A 20,258-nucleotide genomic window follows, 5' to 3' on the forward strand; every position below is an offset into this window, starting at 1 on the left:
TGTTTATGCACCAATATCAGCACAATTCTGGGAATGGCCCTCTCCTCCTGGACTCCCAGCAGACTCAGAGGTGGCTTTGTCTGGGTCAGCATGGAAAAGAAACCCCCTGGCCTCTCTACAGATGGCACTCAGACCCTTGTTTTCCTCCCCTCCTCATGGACCCCTCCTCATGGGCCTGAGGAGGATGGCTTAGGCTGATTGGTTCGGCAGAAGGATTCAGCATAAGTCTATTAGCTCCTATGCACCCAAGGGGAGGATTTATAAAACCTTTTGCCTCCTTGGGATTACAATAGGACTGTTTTTTTTTTTTTCCTTTGCTGTGAGCATCATGCTAGTTGCCTTTTCGGGGCTGGGAAGGGAATTTTTCCTCACTGCCAGAATAGTCTGGGAGGGGTGGGGGTTTTTTGCCTTCAACTCAGCAGCCCAGAGACCTTGTGAGTAGGTGAGGCTGTAATATTCATTTTGTTGCAAGTTGGCATGTGCCCACTGCAGGTACTTGTTCAAGAAGGGGTTGGAATTAGAAGTGGATTAGAGGAAGACATCTCCTAAAGAAGGTGAGGAAGAGGGTTTTTCCTCACTCCCTTAGTCTTCAGATAAAGGGATGGTAATAGGGGCTCACCAATGGTGCTGGGACCAGGTTAATAGGGTGTGGGACTGATGGCTGCCACTCTAGCAGGTGGAATGGAAGGAGGACCTGCACTGGATGAGTTATGCTGGATATTGCCAAATGCATAAATTAATAAAATGGCAGCCCAGTTAAACCACATTCCTGGCATCCTGTTGTGCTTATTGGGTCCTGTGATAACTGCCCCACCTCCAGCACAGCATAGGGAGTACATCAAAGATGTGAGAAGATATATCAGGGGAAGAGCAGAGCTCTGTTCCACCCTATTGATCCACTGGCATATGTTAGAACTGTCTCTAAGATCGACTGGCCCATCAAATCAGGCAGCCATAACTAGCACCATGACAACTGTTGCCCTCTCCTCCATAATTTCCTCTCATAATAATCCCTCTGTTCATTCAGATCCCCCCGGTGTGTGTCAATGGGAGAGACTACAGAAACAAAGCTCCATAATAATGGGGAGTTTCAACCATCCCCATATTGACTGGGAATATGTCACCTCAGGATGGGATGTAGAGATAAAATTTCTAAACCCCATTATAATGCCTGCTTCTTGGAGCAGCTAGTCCTGGAGCCCACAAGGGGAGAGGCAATTCTTGATTTAGTGCTAAGTGAAGCACAGGATCTGGTCCAAGAGGTGAATATAACTGAATTGCTTGATAATAGCAACCATAATGTAATTAAATTTAACATCCTTAAGAGGGGCGGAGAGAATACCAAAGAAACCCACCACAGTAGTATTTAACTTCAAAAAAGAGGAACTACACAAAAATGAGGAGGCTAGTTAAGTGGAAATTAAAAGGAATCGTCACGTGAGTGAAATGCCTGCAAGCTGCATAGAAACTACCAAAAACTTCCTAACAGAGGCTCAAACTAAACATACATTTTTTTTTAAATTTGGAGTAAGAGGACCAAAACTAAAGAGCAGGGTAAAAGGTGATCAGAAGCAAAAAAGCATCCTTTAAATATTGGAAGTTGAATCTTCGTGAGGAAAATACAAAGGAGCATAAACTGTAGCAAGTCAAGTGTAAAAGTATGATTAGGCAGCCAAAAAAACAATTTCAATGGCAGCTAGCAACAGACACAAAAACTAACAGCAAAATATTTAAGTACACCAGAAGCAGGAAGTCTGTCAAACAATCAGTGGGGCCACTGGACGATCATAGTAGTAAAGGACCACTCAAGGAAGACAAGGCCCTGGCGCAGAAGTTAAATGAATTATCCATTGCAGAGTATGTGAGCAAGATTCCCACATCTTCACCAGTCTTTATAGATGACAAATCTGTGGAACTGTCCCAGATTGAGGTGTCAACAGAGAAGATTTTTGGGAACAAATTGATAAATTAAACAGTAATAAATCACCAGGAGGGGAGGGTATTCACCCAAATATGAAATGAAGAATTACGAACTGTGGAATGTATCCTATTGTTTAAATCAGCCTCTGTACCAGATGACTGAAAGATAGCTAAAGTAATGCTCATTTTTAAAAAAGGCTCCAGAGGCAATCCTGGTACTTATAGGCCAAATTCACTACCAGGCAAATTGGCTGAAAACTCCAGTAAAGAATTATCAGACACATAGATGAACACAATTTGTTGGGGAAAAGTTAAGATGGTTTTGTAAAGTAAAATCAAGCCTCCCCAATATATTAAAATTCTTTGAGGGGATTAATGAGCATATGGACAAGAATGATCTAGTAGCTATAGTGTAGTTGGACTTTCAGAAAGTTTTTGACAAGGGCCCTCACCCAAGGCTCTAAAGCAAACTAAGCTGTCATGAGATAAGAAGGACAGTCTTCTCATGGATAAGTAACTGGTTAAAAGACCAGAAACAAAGGGTTGGAATAAATGGTCAATTTTTGCAGTGGAGAAAAGTAAATAGTAGGGTCCCATGGGGATCTGTACTGGGACCTGTGCTGTTCAATATATTCATAAATGATCTGGGGAAAGGGGTGAGCAGTACGATAGTAAAGTTTGAAGACAACACAAAATTATTCAAGATAGTTAAGTCCAAAGCTGACACTGAAGAGTTATAAAGGGATCTCACTAAACTGGGGGACCGGGCAACAAAATGGCAGATCAATTTCAATGCTGATAAGTGCAAAGAAATACACACCGGAATAAATAATCCCAACCGTACATAAAAATGATATGGTTTTTTTTAGATGTTACCACTCAAGAAAGAGATCTTGGAGCCGTCATGGATAGATCTCTGAAAACTGCTCAATGTGCAGCAGTAGTAAAAGAGCGAACAATGTTAGGAATCATTAGCACTGGAATAGACGATAAGACAAAAAAATCATAATGGCACTATATAAATCTATGGTATGCCTACGCCTTGAATACTGCCTGCAGTTCTGGTTGCCCCATCTCAAAAAAGGCATATTGGAATTGGAAGAAGTACAGAGAAGGGCAACAAAAATCATTTGGTGTACAGAATACCTTCAGCACAAGGGGAGATTAGAAAGACTGTGACTCTTCAGCTTTGAAGAGATGACTAAAGGGGGATAGATACAGGTCTATAAAATCATGAATGGTGTTGAGAAAGTGAATAAGGAAGTGTTATTTACCGCTTCACATCTTCACACAAACCAGGGATCGCACAATGAAATGAATAGGCAGCAGGTTTAAAACCTAAGGAAGCACGGTGGATGTTGTGAATGCCAAAAGTATAACTGAGTTAAAATAAACATAAGTTCATGGAAGATAGTCCATCAATGGCTGGTAGCCAAGATGGTCAGGGACACAACCCCATGATAAGGGTAACCCTAGACCTCTGAACGAAAGAAACTGGGACTAGATAATGGGATGGATCACTTGATGATTGCCATGTTCTGTTCATTCCCTCTTCAGCATCTGGCACTGGCCACCACCAGAAGACAGGATACTGGGCTAGATGGACTATTGGTTTGACCCAGCATGGCCGTTCTTATGTTAAGTCTAGCTTTATTATCTTTTATTGACAATAAATAAATAAGATATCCACTAAGATATGTCCATGCATAATCGGAGCATCTGTTTGGTGGTCTGTCCTTTCTCATGCTGTCTCTTCCTTTCTTTTCCATTCTATTCAGGGTCTTAACCATCCTTATTATCATCATGTCTGAGCACCTTCCTGAAATGCATTAAATGATGTGACTACCAGGGGGCTCATTCTCTCCCCAGGAAGAGAATTGTGTGCACAGGGAAGTCGGTTTCTTTGTTGTTGGAGAGGTCTTGTTTTTTAGTTTTTCATGTACATGCTACTCTGCATATGTGTTGGGAAGGCAGGCCAAAGAGGTGCACCTTGGACTTGCAGCAGCAGGAGGGGAGGATTGTGACGAGAGTTCCTGTGAAATGTTGTTCTGCAAGCTGATCTCCCTCTGAGGAGGCGCTCTCCTGCGCAGATAAGCTATATTCTTATGGTAGGAAGTCCCATTGTGCCCAAAGAAGCAGAGACATTCCACTATGGTCCTCATTCCAGAGCTTTGGCTGATCTTCTAGATATGCTGGGCCCAGGCCATGGAGTGCCTTAAAATAAGGATTGAGAGCTTAAACTTTAATCTATATGCCTAAGAAGCTAGTATAGATGGCGGTAGACAAGCTTGATGTGCTGTTGGTAGCTTGAGTAGCTGAGGAGAAGTGCTGCTCCATTCTGAGGTAGTTGGAGTTTGCTAAGGGTTGGCAGCTTCACGCCCAGGTACATTGCATTGCTGGAGTCCAGATGGGAGGTGACAAAGCTGTGTATAACAGGATGGGATGGAATCTCCTTCCCTAGCCACGTAGAGATGGTGGAAAGCATTACGTGCAGATACTGCTATGTAACAGCTTAGCATCAATGAGGAAGTCAGGGACACATTTAAATGACAGACTGAATTAACTGATTGTGGGTGTGCAATCAAAGGAAAATGTACCATGACTGCAAACTCACCTACACTGGTCACCTTCACTCACCCTGGTGTGTCTGAAACTTGGGCTGCTCTCCTGCAAGCTGATGGATGGAACTTCATGACTATGATTGGATTAGTGTTTAACCAACAGCACATATTAACAATTATAATACATAGACACCCTCCCCCCCAAAATGATTGGTGTATATGCGCCTAGTACTCTGAGTCCTACCAGGCTGAGGTGACAGCAATTGCCAAAGCAGAAGCGCTTGGATCACAGTGGGAACAACGGACAATAAAGCCAGTGACCTGGCTCCCATGTAGCTGTTTCCTTAGAATCTGATCTAAAGCCCCTTGAAGTCAATGTGTTTTGGACTGAGCCTGTTATGAACTTTAAAAAGAAAACACAACTAAAAAGCAGTTATTTCAAGTTCTAACATTTTTGCTTATTCTTCATGTACCCCAATGAATCTTCCTTTTTCTCTCTGGTGGCAACAGGCTACCTGACAGGTTAACCAGCAATGCTAGCTTCTCCAGAAGGGTTCAGCAGTTCATCCTTACTGGGTTACTTGGAACTCCTTTTCACTTACTCTCTCTGGGTCTCTCTTCCATCTGTGTCCGCTTTGAACAGAGATCCTGTCCAATGCTACTATGTTTTAAGACATGCTCCATTTGCAGCAGCACAAGTTTTATAACCAGCCATAATTGTTTAGAGCTGACCAAAAATACCCCAAATAGCAATCTGAACATGAATGTGTACACTCATCACACATCATAATTTTAAGTATCTTTGAGAATTTTTCTGGTTTAATAAAAGAAATAGAGAAAATCAGTTAATCTATTTTCCCCATCAGCAAAGAGAACACATCACACCAAATATTTAAGGAACTATGCTTATTCCTGATTTAAAAAACAAACAAACAACCCACTATATCATCCCTACAGCATTCAGTAGAGTTCCAAATATTGAATAAAATGTTCTGAGAATATTTGAGTTTCAAAATAAATTGGCCTCAGTCATTTTCATGCCCCTTGTTGCATATGCTTTGCTTTATCTTTCTGGGAAACAAGTTTACTGGTAAGAATGTCTGTGGATAGGGTTATGGACTGTGTTTTTTAGAATATTCATAGAAAGTGAATTTTATTTTTTTAATTATGAGGAATTGCTCCAAAAATCTGATTCTAAGACTTCTGCTCATCCTTACAGGGAACAGGAAACACCTCATGCTGTCCGACTTGAAATTTGAATATTGGACATTTGCAATAAAATGCTCACAAGCTACCGTCAAATTATTTATTTTAAAAAAGGTGAATAATTTTGAATTATGAATGTTGAAGAAAACTATGATCCATTGATGGACAAATTGCCTTACTGAGATTAAACACTCAGATTTTATATTCGCTTTCTGGTCAGCCTTCATAGTAGAGCTGGATGAAAGTAGAGCCTGCTCCAAAGCCTGAGAAATAAATGAGTTTTTTCCATTGACCTTGTTTGGATTGGGATCAGGTCCTCAATGAATTTTGCATATTTTCCAGCAAAGTTCCCATTAAAAGTATGGGAATTTGTTTGAGTAAGGATTGTAAATTGGGCCCATGAAGTCTAAATAAGGTGTTTACCATGTTGGTAACTTCCTTTCATTGGGTCACATTCTGCTCTGACTTAGGCCTGTCTCCTAAAAACCTTTTCTTATTGTAAAACTCCTGCAACTCATGGACCATATTCTCTACTGAAATAACCCCACTGAACTCAAAGTACTTACCCCAGCAGAGAATTTGACATCTTGACTAAAATATGTCAATACTCCTATGAGCAAGAGGTTGACAATGAGCTCTGTGTCAGTCATACGGTATATCATATATACATATATCATAGCATAGAGCAGGGTAGAATGTGGTCCACTGTAGAAAAAGAAACGTTTGCTACAGATGCTACTGAATATTATACACTATGATCTATAGTCTCACCTACCTAAGCCTTTGATTTTTCGTCAGGTTTTTCATTGAGTCAGTTTTCTCCTTTATTACCAAATGATATTCCCTGTCAACCCAAATGTGCTTCCTGCAGTTATTTCTTAGAAGGGAAAAATAGCAAATCATAACTTTTCACTTAAGAGTTTCTGCTTCTAGTCAGATCTGCTTTTGTCTTATGTAGAAGGAGGGAAAAAAGCCATTATGTTATCTCATGTTTCAGCTCAGTCTAGCATAGCTTTGCTTAGGGGGGAAAAAGGTTGAAGGAAAAAAGGAAAATGTCAAAAATGAATAATAAATGGTATATAAACAGAAGCAGATTTTCTGCGATACATTACCCCTGATAAACTTGATAATGTTTCCCAAATGTGTTGACTTGGTTCAAAGCCAAGTTGACTGGTCAGGTTTTATGCGCTATTTTGAATTTTTACTGCTTAAAAAGCTTGACATCATCCTGTAGGAATTCCTTCCTACTGCATAGCTGCATCTAGTTATTTGTATGTTAAAATTCATCTTTATATTGATTCATATAAAACATGTGTTACCACAGAGGCAGCAAAGAGTCAGAGCTGGGTGGGTAAAACAAGCAGGATTTGCAATGAAACCTTTTTTTTATTTTTTAAATGAAATATGTTTTCCTTTGAGGTCACTCAACTGTTTGATATTGTAGACTCGAAGGTCTTTCCATTCAGTAAACTTTCCTTGCCCTTTATGCAGTGAAATCTGAATGTGAAATGTGAATGCAAGCAACTACGGACAAGGGAACATAGAGACTTTTGGGTTTCACAAAGCCTTTAGAGCTATATAATAAACTCGGGAGGCTTTGCAAAACCATTTAGCTTTTATTTAATACATAGAAACAAAGGGCCTGATTCTTCTCCCCACCAGCATTACACCAATAAAACTCTGTTAACCTGAGAATTTACTCCAGAGTTATGTCAATGTAAGTGAGGGTAGTTAAATTCAAAGTAAAAAGAAACTTGCTCTATCTCAGAAGAAAATATTAAAGGGCTACAAGATTTTAAAGGGCATTAAAATGGACCAAAGACACAAAGGAGATACTGGTAGTAGGAAAAAGTAGCACCATCAGTGTGTTTATGTATAGTGAAAAGGTTGAAATCAATTGTAATATTACAAAAACAAAAGGGACCTACACACTAAAATGTACCCAATTTAAAATAGAAAACTACTTTAATGTCATATGTAATTACCCTGTAGAACTCACTACAATAGGATATTCTTGAGGCAAATAGCTGAATAAGATATTAAAAATAGATAAAATGTTTAAATGAATAATGGTAGCCCTAGTAACTACATATGCTATCAAGCAATTAAAATATTAATCACAAATGTGCTGTTAAACAATAATAGAATACCATTTATTTGAATATTTTGGATGTTTTTTCTACATTTTCAAATATATTGATTTGAATTATAACACAGAATACAAAGTGTACAGTGCTCACTTTATATTTTGATTATAAATATTTGCACTGTAAAAATGATTAAATGTAAAAATCAACCTTTTGCTGGTGGCATCTGACTCAAATGATGAAAAAGAACATCTGTTGGTCCGCATTGCTTTGGATCATTATCGTGCAGAACCCGTCATCAGCATGGACGCATGTCCTCTGGAATGGTGGTTGAAACATGAAGGGACATATGAATCTTTAGCTCATATGGCACATAAATATATTGCAGTGCCGGCTACAATAGTGACGTGCAAATGCCTGTTTTTGCTTTCAGGTGACATTGTAAATTGAAAGTGGACAGCATTATCTTCTGTAAATGTAAACAAACTTGTTTCTCTTAGCAATTGGCTGAACAAGAAATAGGACTGAGTGGACTTGTGGGCTCTCAAGTTTTACATTGTTTTATGTACAAAAAATATAACTGCATTCAAAAATAATTCTACATTTGTAAGTGCAACTTTCATGATAAAGAGATTGCATTACAATACTTGTATGAGGTGAATTGAAAAGTACTATTTAATCATTTTTACAGTGCAAATATTTGTAATAAAAAACAAAGTGAGCACTGTACACTTTGTATTCTGTGTTGTAACTGAAATCAATATTTGAAAATGTAGAGAGAAATCCAAAAATATTTAATTTCCATTGGTATTCTATTGTTTGTTTGCACTCTTAACGCTGTGATTAAACAGCCATTAATTCACAGTCCTAGTAGTTAAATTACATACGATAAATATAACTATGCACCATCATACTTTCAGGCAAAAGCTTTTCACAGAGGTCAGGCAGCACTTCCCCAGGACACTGAATCACACAGTTAAGTAAATCATGGAGATGTTATGCTTTGCTTTGAAACATCGGGTATAAACATCTTAGGTATATTAGCCTAAATGTACCGCTGCTCTGTGTTGATATGCCAGTTTCCATATTCCTATTAAAGTAATTTTAAAGCCTCCTGTCCTTTAATGATTTGGAAACTAAAATAAATCCAGAGCCTACTTCCGTTAGCATCAATGGCAAAACTTCCATTGACTTCAGTGGGAATAGGACTGGGTAGATAGGACCCAACCCTGAAATGAACTTAGCATGAAACTCATCTGGAAGGTACTCAGATACTATGATAATAGCCCACTTGGAGCTCATAAAAAAACTGCTGATATAGTTTGCATTCATATTTTAATCAGGAAAACAATATGCAAAGTCTTTTTCTGTAATTACTTATTTTAATAATCATAAATGCCAGTAACTTTTTGATCATTTTCCCTAAAATGAATGACCTTTGTAGGAAGAAAAAGTAAGGTAAAAGGCATACTGTATTTTAAAGAAAAAAATGTAAGCCAATAAAATTTCAACAAACTCTTTTAAATTAATGCCCAATGCCCACTGTGTTTTTGAAAAGTGGTGACAGTTTGTTCTGCAGAAAGTACTGCTCTCTTTCCACCCTTTTACAGTTTCCATCTCTTTTTTTTAAAACTGGCAGTAGTGGCGAGAAATTGGGGCTTAGTAGAACCACCTTGGCGCCTGCAAATTCTAACATTGTCTGAGCCTTTTAAGTGGGGGGAAAAAAACTAGCTACTCTTATCATTTAAGCGCACAGAACTCAACATTGAACCCATTTTAGTCAAACTGATTTCCATAGGAGCAGAAGCAGGACCAATATATACAACCTTCCCTTCATGATTTACAATATCCATCATTCAGTTACATCTTTTTTTCTTACACACACAGTCGTACTTTCCAGGACTGTGCAAAACACTGGCACCTAAAACTGTAATGAGTCATATGACCAGGAGGTAGAACAATCATTTACATACCGGGCCCCTGTTTATAAATACTGGACTGAAACAACATATCTTGATTCGTACATGAATCCCCTGCAGCACCGAACAGGTGCATCGGCTGAACAGTATTCATCACTGTGAAATCCTAGCATATCTGACAACATATTGGCATCTGGGCAGGGTGGACATTCAGGATGCTTGAGCTCAGATTTCAAAGGCAGAAGAGGGAATCCCTCCTTTTAGCAGCTGTACGTAGTACAATATACCATATATAACTAGGATATTATCAGGCTAGACTAACTGTACACTGTGCCCTGAATAGAGTGTGGTGCCTAACTGTACCTCCCCAGAAAAAAGTACAGAATGAACTGACACTCACAATTGCGCCCCTGCCCCTTGCTGAAGGGAATAAAGTGGAATAAGCTACTTTGTCACTTTTCATGCAGCAGCTTATTACCCTGATCTGCTCAGCCAAGCATCTCCCAGACCTTTCCACTCTTTGTGCTTCTTGACCAGGGAGTATCAGGCAAGTGGCTTTTGTTCTCTACCCCACAGCCAGAGTCACCATCTGAGCAAGCTGGAGTAAAGAAGTAAGGGAGGTCTCACACCTCACTTCCTTCGTACTCCCTTGTGTGGCTGAGCAAAGGTTCCAACAATCTAGCCCAGAGAGTCCTTTCCTTTTTAAAAATGTATTTAGTGCCAAAAATTGCATGTGACTGTACAGAACAGACAGTCCCCACCCAAAGCGCGACCTTTCTCAAATATCCATTCAGAAGACTGAATGCAAGTGGGAAAATCTTAGCTGGGGCTCATTACTATTGTCTAATATTACTGCTAAATTCACTTCTTGTGAGCATCGCTGATGGGCCTCAAGATGTGATTGCTTTTTACAACACACTTTGCTTCTGTGATGACTTTTGGGCTCACTTTGCACCATCTTGCTCCTATGTCTGTGTAATATTTGTGTCTGAACTGTTTCGCCCCTCTAACTATATTATAAATCCCCTAAAACAGGGACCATCCTTCAAGGCAGCACCAAGCCCTTGGCCAGCACTTAATAAATAAATTAATATTAATATTTACACACTGTTAGAAACAGTCTTATTTACTGTCTCCAGTTTTATTAAGTGTATTTCCTTTTTCAGTTAAAAAGTATGAAGTTGAACAGTTAAGAGTCTTTGACTGGAAGCGTTGCTCTAACGTACCCTTTTGTACATTCATAATTAGCCAAATACTAGGATCCTGGCTCAGGTTGTACTGAATCCTTACTCAGGCAGAACTCCCACAGAAGAGAGTGGGAGGTTGATCAAGATAGTGACTTTGGGGCTGGGTCCATGCTCTGACACCTCCCGCAACACCATGGTACCTGAGCACCTTCCAATAGTGCATTAAGAGGCATGGTGAACATCTATCACATGAGATATGTTGTCTTGTTCCTTCCCAGGAGGGAAGGGGGGAATGTGTGGGCAGTGGAGTATTTTGTTTTTGTAGGGGGTTGGGGTGCTTTTTAGGGTATTGCATTTCGATGGCATTAAAGCCAGTGGAATTACACTAAAATCTAACTGATGTGAAGGAGAAGAGAATCAGGCCCATTAAACTGTGTTTACAGAGGGGTTTGGTTAAGGAAAACCCTTCACTAAGCCATACGCACATCATCTTCTATGGAGTGTGGGTTGCATAAAGTTTTATTGTTCCCTGTTCCAACTCACTCAAAGGTTGTTTTCTCTTTTTTCCACCCCACCCACCCAATCTTATATGCTGCCTGTTCTCTTTTTTTATTCTTACTGCTGCTGTGTTTCCTTTTTTGGCCTCTGGGCAGGATGTAGCAGAGCCTGGGCTCCCACCCCTCTGCACATGAACAGCATATCTCTCTTCTAAAACAGCCTGCAAACCACAGGAATGCATCATTACATCAGCACCAGGCAAGGCCTACCAGTTTCTCTAAATAGCTCCTTATATCCCTGGCCGCTGAGCAAACCACAGGGTGGTGAGGTTGGTGGTTTAGCGTCTAGCCTATGTCAGCAGTAACTCACATGTCCTTGCTTTTACTCTATAGGTACATTAAAAAAGATTCCCAGAAAATAAAAAAGCCCTTCATATCGGATTCAGTGCTTGCTTTCAAATATATTTGTGCTCAATGACTTAGTCTAAAGAGGGAAAGATTTTTTTTTTTTATTTTTTTCCAGGTCAAATCAATGAATGCAGAGATGAAAGTAAAGATTTGTTCACATAATTTAGCTTTTATACTGCATCCATGCTTACTAAATCCATCATTATAGTTACTGGATTTCCTTTTATTTTTGGATTGATTACTTTGACTGGTAGATAATAATAATTATAGGTTTGGCCTATAAGTATCACTTATTTTACAACATTCCCAGATTATATTAATTATAATTAACATTTGTAGCACACCACTCTCGTGGAACTAGGAATAAAGAAGATGGATCAAATAAGGAAAGTAGGCCAAATTTCATCCCTGAGGTCTTTTCATATACTTTGGTGTTAAACCACTGATGACCTTGGTCAAGCCTAGTATTATCCCTATGTTATGGATGGGGAAAATAAGGCACAAAAGGTGATATTCATCCCAGAAGCTAATGGAAAGCCTGTGTATCCTTTCAGTGCCATTTAAACCCTTCAGAGGTATTGTTTAGTACTTATAGTAGCATCTAGAAGTACAGCATGGAGCAACCCTTACATTTTAAATCAGATGGTTTCATTAGAGGGAAAAGGTAAATGGCATCATGTTTTCCTTTACCCAAACCTCTAGGAAGATAGTTAGTTGTCTTTTTGCACTCATATCTTGCTCTGCTAAAGGTAAATCTTGTTTCTTTCTTCCATTACCAGAAGAGGATATCTTTAGAGAGAAACGGTTCCAAGAAGCAAGCCTTTTGGAGGCAGGTATCCCTCCAAATTGTATGAGACACAATTAGATTTCTTTAAATTTAATCATAGTCATAGGGCTAGAAGGGATCGCAACAGTCATCTAATCTAACCCCCTACCAAGATGCGGGATTTTTTGTGTCTAACCCATTCCAGACAGATGGCTATCCAGTATCCAGCCTCCTTTTGAAAACTGCTGGCGAAGAAGCTTCTACAGCCTATCTACCCAGTCTATTCCGTTGTCCTACAGTTCTTACAATTGGGAAGCTTTTCCTGAGATTTAATCTAAATCTGCTATGCTGTAGTTTGAACCCATTGCCTCTGGTAGTGCCCTCTGTGGCAAAGATAACAACTTTTTGCCATCTTTTTTTGTGGCAGCCTTTCAAGTACCTGAAGACCACAATCATGTCCTTTCTTAATCTCCTCTTTTCCAAACTAAACATACCCAGTTCCTTCAGCCTTTGCTCATAGGGCTTGCATTCCATTCTTTTGATCCTGTCACTCGCCTCTGGATCCTTTCCATTTTCTCTATATGCTTTCTATACATCAGTGACCAAAGCCGGACACAGTATTCCATCTGAGGCCTAACCAGTGCTGAGCAGAACAGTACTATAACCTCCTGTGACTTGCATGCTATGCCTCTGTTAATTCAACCTAAAATTGCATTTGCATTCATTCTGTTACCATGTATACTTCAGTCATATTTTCTCCTTTCCCCTGGACTTCTACTCCACATGAATAAAGATGAAAAATTTGGGGCCTGGATTTCAATGGATAGATCTGTTGTAGATAATGAATTCCATAACTTTCATTACAGTGTATCAAAACTTCATTGGAGCAAAAGTCTCAACTTATTATTTCTGTCTATATAAACAACTAAATCCAAAATTTAGGTGTCATAGGCATACTCAAAACCACTGTTCAGCTGCCTCCTAATGTCCCATAGGTGTCTAAATTTATGCTGGTGGTCATGTGAAAGCCACCTAAGTCCTGAAGTTACTCCACAGCTAGCAAACTCCTTGGAGCCCTAGTTCATGCCTAAGCCTTGGTGGGATTCTCAGATTGGTTGTTTTCCCCAATCTGTCTCACCAGTAGGACCTGATCAGGCAGGCATGCTCAGAGTACACCTAAGGAGTACAAAAGACAGTTGGAGTAATCAAATCAGAAATTTTGGGGTCTGTCTGCAGGGGTTTCCCCACCCAGAATATCCAGTGGACCAGGGCACTGACATGGCAGACCGAGGTTTGAATTGCCACTCCGCCTGATTTCAAGCAGGAAATTGAGCCAAGGTTTTCCACATCCCAGGGAAATGCCCTGCTCACCAGGCAACAGGATATTGGAAGGGAGAATCTCTCTCAATATCTCCTTTTGGAACTGTTCCGCTTCGTATAAGTAAATAAATATTACCATGGCCACAAATTCCCAGCAGAAACTTCCATTGGCATGAGGAAAGATTGAGCATAGATATGCTGGTTCTGACTTATTTTTCCTACCCTGGGATATGGGGTGGAGAGAGTGACTGATGGAGCTATGCCAATTTTCCACAGGCATAGGATCCATTAAGGCAGCAGTCTGGACACAAGGGTCGATCCTCGGGCCGGTTTTGTTCAATATCTTCATTAATGATCTGGAGGATGGCGTGGATTGCACCCTCAGCAAGTTTGCAGATGACCCTAAACTGGGAGGAGTGGTAGATATGCTGGAGAGTAGGGACAGGATACAGAGGGACCTAGACAAATTAGAGGATTGGGCCAAAAGAAATCTGGTGAGGTTCAAGAAGGACAAGTGCAGAGTTCTGCACTTTCTTGGTGACACTTCATTATAGATTTTCTGACGTGCTGAGGATTTACATTTCCTGTTGACTACTTAAGTGAGTAAAGGTTTGCAGAATCAGCTCCTTAATTCATCCTAGTCCTAGAAACATGGAATAGAACCTTTATTATACATTTTCCAACCCCTGGTTCATATAAGAATTTATAACCTATGACCCCAATGGGCACTAGGGAATGAATAATATTTACTTATTACATTTTGTTTTAATGATGCTTAATGCAAGGCTAAGGTATATTTTTGGTCTGGCTGGAATGAACAATCTACACCATTTCCAGGTTAATGCACAAAGCCTTCATGCAGAATCAAAGGGGGGCCCATTATCCGTTCATGTTTAGAAGTGACTTCAGTCAAATATGAATCTATCTAATCTATTTATAAGGGAATTATAAAGGCAACCTATATATTTCAAACTCCACTTCCTGGCATACTCAATAGTTCTGTCTAGACTGTGGGTTAAAGAGGGGTGGGATGGGGCCAGCCAGGCCAAACTAAACTCTGCTCTAAAGATCAACACTTTCTTTCTTATAGAAATCTGGGAACTGAACTAAATCCTAGATGTCCTCTAATGGTTTCATAAGCATATTTTGAACTATCAGAAACAAACCACTGATCATGATGCAAGAACATAAAAGGTTGTTACAAGGAGGAGGAAGAAAAATTGTTCCCTTTAACGTGTGACGATGGGACAAGAAGCAATGGGCTTAAATTGTCGCAAGGGCAGTTTGGACATAAGAAAAAACTTCCTAATTGTCAGGGTAGTTAAGCACGGGAATAAATTGCCTAAGGAGGTTGTGGAATCTCCATCATTGGAGATTTTTAAGAGCAGGTTAGAAAAAATACCTTTTAGGGATAGTCTACATAATATTTAGTCCTTCCATGAGTGCAGGGGACTGGATTAGAAGACCTCTCGAGGTCCTTTCCAGTCCTATGATTCTGATATTGAGGTTAATTAATCCATGTGTAATGTACATCAGTTATTCAATTTCAATGTGTACAGCAACAAGGTGAATATTTTGACCTATGAAGACAATCTGGTCCTGATCACAGATAATCCTGAGAGTCTCTTCCGACAGAGCAGACATCTGAGCTATTAGTAATTAATTACCTTTGAAAGTCATGGAAGATGGGAGGAATTTTGGAGGACTGGAAAAGGGAAAATATAGTGCCCATCTATAAAAAGAGGAATAAGGACAACCTGTGGAATTACAGATCAGTCAGCTTAACTTCAGTAACCAGAAAGATAATGGAGTAAATAATTAAGCAGTCGATTTGCAAACACATAGAAGATAATAAGGTGATAAGTAATACTCAGCATGATTTGTCAAGAACAAATTATGTCAAACCAACTTAATAGCTTTCTTTGACAGGGTAACAAGCCTTATGGATAGGGGGGAAGCAGTAGATATGGTATATCTTGACTTTAGTAAGACTTTTGATACTGTCTCGTATGACATTCTCATAAATAAACTAGGGAAACACAACCTAGATGGAGCTACCATAAGGTGGGTTGTAAAACTGTTCCCAGAGAGTAATTATTAGTGATTCACAGTCAAGCTGGAAGGGCATATCAAGTGGAATCCTGCAGGGATCAGTTTTGGGTCCAGTTCCATTCAATATCTTCATCAATGATTTAGATAATGGCATAGAGAGTACACTTATAAAGTTTGCAGATGCTACCAAGCTAGGAGAGGTTGCAAGTTCTTTGGAGGATAGGATTAAATTTCAAAATGATCTGGAGAAATGGTCTGAAGTAAATAGGATGAAATTCAGTAAGGACAAATGCAAAGTACTCTGCTTAGGAAGGAACAATCAGTTGCACACATACAAAATGGGAAATGACTGCCTGGAAAGGAGAACTGCAGAAAGGAACAGTGTAACCCTGTGGCAGAAAAAGTAAACATCAGTCTGGGATGTATTAGCTGGCGTGTTGTAAGCAAGTCACGAGAAACAATTACCACACTGATTAGGCCTCTACTGAGTACTGTGTCCAGTTCTGGGTGCCACATTTCAGGAAAGACATAGACAAATTGGAGAAAGTCCAGAGAAGAGCAACAAAAATAATTAAAGGTCTAGAAAACATGACCTCTGAGGGATGACTGGAAAAAATTGTTTGTTTAGTCTAGAAAAGAGAAAACTGGGGGCAGACATAACAGTTTTCAAGTACATAAAAGGTTGTTACAAGGAGGAGGGAGAAAAATTGTTCTTAACCTCTGAGGATAGGACAAGAAGCAATGGACTTAAATTGCAGCAAGGGAGCTTTAGGTTGGACATTAGGAAAAACTTCCTAACTGTCAGGGTGGTTAAGCACTGGAATAAATTGCTTAGGGAGGTTGTGGAATCTCCATCATTGGAAATTTTTTAAGAGCAGGTTAGACAAACACCTGTCAGGGATGGTCTAGATAATACACACTCCTACCATGAGCGCAGGGGACTGCAGTAGATGACCTCTCAAGGTCCTTTCCAGTCCTACAATTCAATGATTCTAATTAGGACTAGAGTGAACTGTTAGGTCCAGCCCCATGTCTAGCAGTATGTAGTTGCAAATCCCCAGCAGAAGCATGGGGAAGTAATTGTGCCTCAGAGATACTCCTTTTTGGAGCTCCCCTTATCTGCTGTGGGAAGAGTATGCTGAGTAAACTCTTAATCAGGCAGAACATGTCCCTCCATCACAGCCAACCAACTCTGCTACCCAGTGTGTGGGTGGTTGAAGACATGGCTCTGCCCTGTCCCATCTGCTCCCTGTCCACTTGCACACAGGAAGGGGATATGGCATTAGATGTGTAGCTCCTGCTTTTCCCTTTTCCCCACTACTCCTGGACCCAAGAAGGTGCTGTGTGGCTATACAGCAGTGTTCAGGGGCAGGCAGAGGGAGTAGGTACTGTGTGGCCAAATACAAGCAGTGCACAATCCAATCATAATAATAATAGTGTATGATATGTTATTATAGTACCTTTTAATTCAAAGGATCCCTCTACAGTTTACAATATTCACACTGAACACAGCAGTGCTTCAGTTAGTAAAAAAGACAGCAAACCCCTGAGAAAGTGATTGTGTAAGCAAGGCAGTAGAGGATAGATGGCCTTGTGATTAAGTCACTAGAGTGGGACTCGGAAGATCTAGGTTCAACACCTTGGTCTGCCACAGGTTTCCAGTGTGACCTTGGGCAAGTCACTTAATGTCTCAGTACCCTAGTTCCTTGTCTCTACATTGAGGAAAATACTATTTCCTTTCTCCCACCCTTTCTCTATCTTGTACGTTTTGACTATGAACTCTCTAGGGCAAGAAGTGTCACTTACTGTGTGTTTGTACACTAATTAGGAACGTGGCATGGTCATGGTGAGATCTTGTATTATACATAATAATGTGTGCACCTCAAAAGGGTTATTTCCTTTCCTCCGGCTGACAGCGGTGAGACCTGCCCATATCCTCTCATGTCCATGTTTATGATACACAGGATGGTCATCCCATTAACCACTCAAATGCAGCCAGCCTTAGCCTGAAACATGGCAGCCAGTTAACAGCATGCAGCAAGCCACCCAACAGTTTAGGACACGAAGTGAAGAAGAAAATGAATTCAATTGAAATTGCAGTGATTGTGCTGCAACTGTTTTGTAATGTGATTTTTTTGAGCAACGGATGCTGTAAGTTACACCAATGTAAATCTGGAGTAAGTCCCTTGGAGTTAATGGGGTTTGTCAGGGTTTCCCCCCACCCCACTCTGAACTCTTAAGGTACAGATGTGGGGACCTGGATGAAAGACCCCCTATGCTTACATTTTACCAGTTTAGGTTAAAACTTCTCCAAGACACAAATCCCTTTCCTTGTCCTTGGACTGGTATTGCTGCCACCACCAAGTGATTTATACAAAATATTTAGGGAAGGGTCACTTTTGAAATCCCTAACCCCCCAAAATATCCCCCCAAGCCTCTTCACCCCCTTTCCTGGGGAGGCTTGAGAATAAACTACCAACCAGTTCCCTTAGCAATGTGAGCACAGACCAGACCCTTTGTTTTCAGGACACTGAAATCAATCCGGTTCTTAAAAGAAGAACTTTATTTAAAAAGAAAAAAGTAAAAAAATCACACCTGCAAAATCAGGATGGAAGCTAATTTTACAGGGTAATAAAAAGATTCAAAACACAGAGGATTCCCCTCTGGGCTCAGCTTCACAGTTACAAAAACAGGAATGAAACTGCCTCTGTAGCACAGAAAAATTCACAAGCCAAAACAAAAGATAACCTAATACATTTCCCTACCCTACTCACAGTTTCTGTGGTTTTAGATGGATTATTCAAGGTATATTTTCAGGAGATATTGTACCTGCTTGGCTTCTCCCTCCATCCGGAGAGGGAACAACAAACAAATCCTTCCCCCAGATTTCAAAGTATCTTCTTTTTCATTGGTCCTTCTGGTCAGGTGCCAACTAGGTTATTTGAACTGCTTAACCCTTTACAGGTAAGGCAATCCAGTACAGCTGCCAAGGATACATAAACATTGCTACCCTTCCCCCTATATTCATGACAGGGTTACACTATTTTGACATCAGTGTAAGAGGTATGAATCTGGCTTTATAATTCTGCAGGTTATCCTGTTGCTTAAGTGTCCCATGGAGGGAAACCACACACCGTGTGCAAGATGGTCAGTCTGGTGCACAGCCTAAGTATGCTAGTTGCAAGTCTCCTTTCAGAGTTCAGCATAATGATCTAGGTGTCCAATACTCTATAGGGTGCAGACCCAGTCACACACCACTCTGTGATGAAATCAGTACCAGGCTTAAAAGAGGTGGAGAGTAGGGTATGGATGCCTCCAGGGTAGGCAGAGTGGCCTTAGCTCACCTTGTTTGGAGTTAGATACTGCAAGATTTTTTACCTTCAGCCATAAATTGGCCGTGATCTGCTTTTACACATCAATTTGGCTTGCTCATCTTCCATTGAAACTGCTGACCTACAGTCAAATTCAGCAAGATGTAAGGGCACAATTTAAACACTGCCATGGGGCTGCATGCGGCAGAGGCCAGTGGAGCAGATGCGCAAGGTGTCTCTGTGCTCCCCGTGCATTGCACAAGGACTTTTTATGCACAGAAAGGCTAAAAGTGCAGTGATGGGGCAGGCTTAGGGTGTGTGGGGGAAGCATGGACAGATTCCATTACAGGAAGGGGGGACATGATGGAAAAAGTTTGGGGACAACTGCTCTAAGGGGTAGAATTAACAAAAAAAAAGACCCTCTACCAACACCTCCCCCACTCTCCTTTTGTGACTGCGTAATGCTGTATTAACAGATACCTGCACACCTAGCTGCCAGATTATAACACCTTCATTAGACAAGTGGGTTTTGTGTACATACATTTTTCCTCTTACACGTTCAGGTGTTAGAATCTAGGGTGTTCAAAACATGCACACTTTGATGTTATTATGTACACACAAAAGAAGGGTTGTATCTGGGAATAAGGCCCTTGATGTATACTGGGCCTAAGATTTGTAGTTTTGGAGTATCCAGGTGGGCATTTTTTGCAGCGCTAGTCAGACACACTCAAACCAGGAACTTTCCCATACAGAATTTTGAAGGGTGTTTTTACTACACCTTCTGCCTGTATTCTTCCAGGACCCTGTGCTCCAGTCTCACGTGTCATTCTTTGCATCAGATGCACATCTTGTGCCAGATCCACAGCTGGCATAAATCAAGATAGCTTCATTGAATTTAATGGGATTATGCTGATCTACTCCAGCTGAGAATCTGGCTTTAGAAGTATAGCATTCAGTTCTGAAGAGTATGTCAGTTTATAGTTTAATTGAATTCTCTGTGCAGCAATATAGGTGCCCTAAAAAC

Source organism: Lepidochelys kempii, chromosome 3 (assembly GCF_965140285.1).
Source record: "Lepidochelys kempii isolate rLepKem1 chromosome 3, rLepKem1.hap1, whole genome shotgun sequence".
Lineage (NCBI taxonomy): Eukaryota > Metazoa > Chordata > Testudines > Cheloniidae > Lepidochelys > Lepidochelys kempii.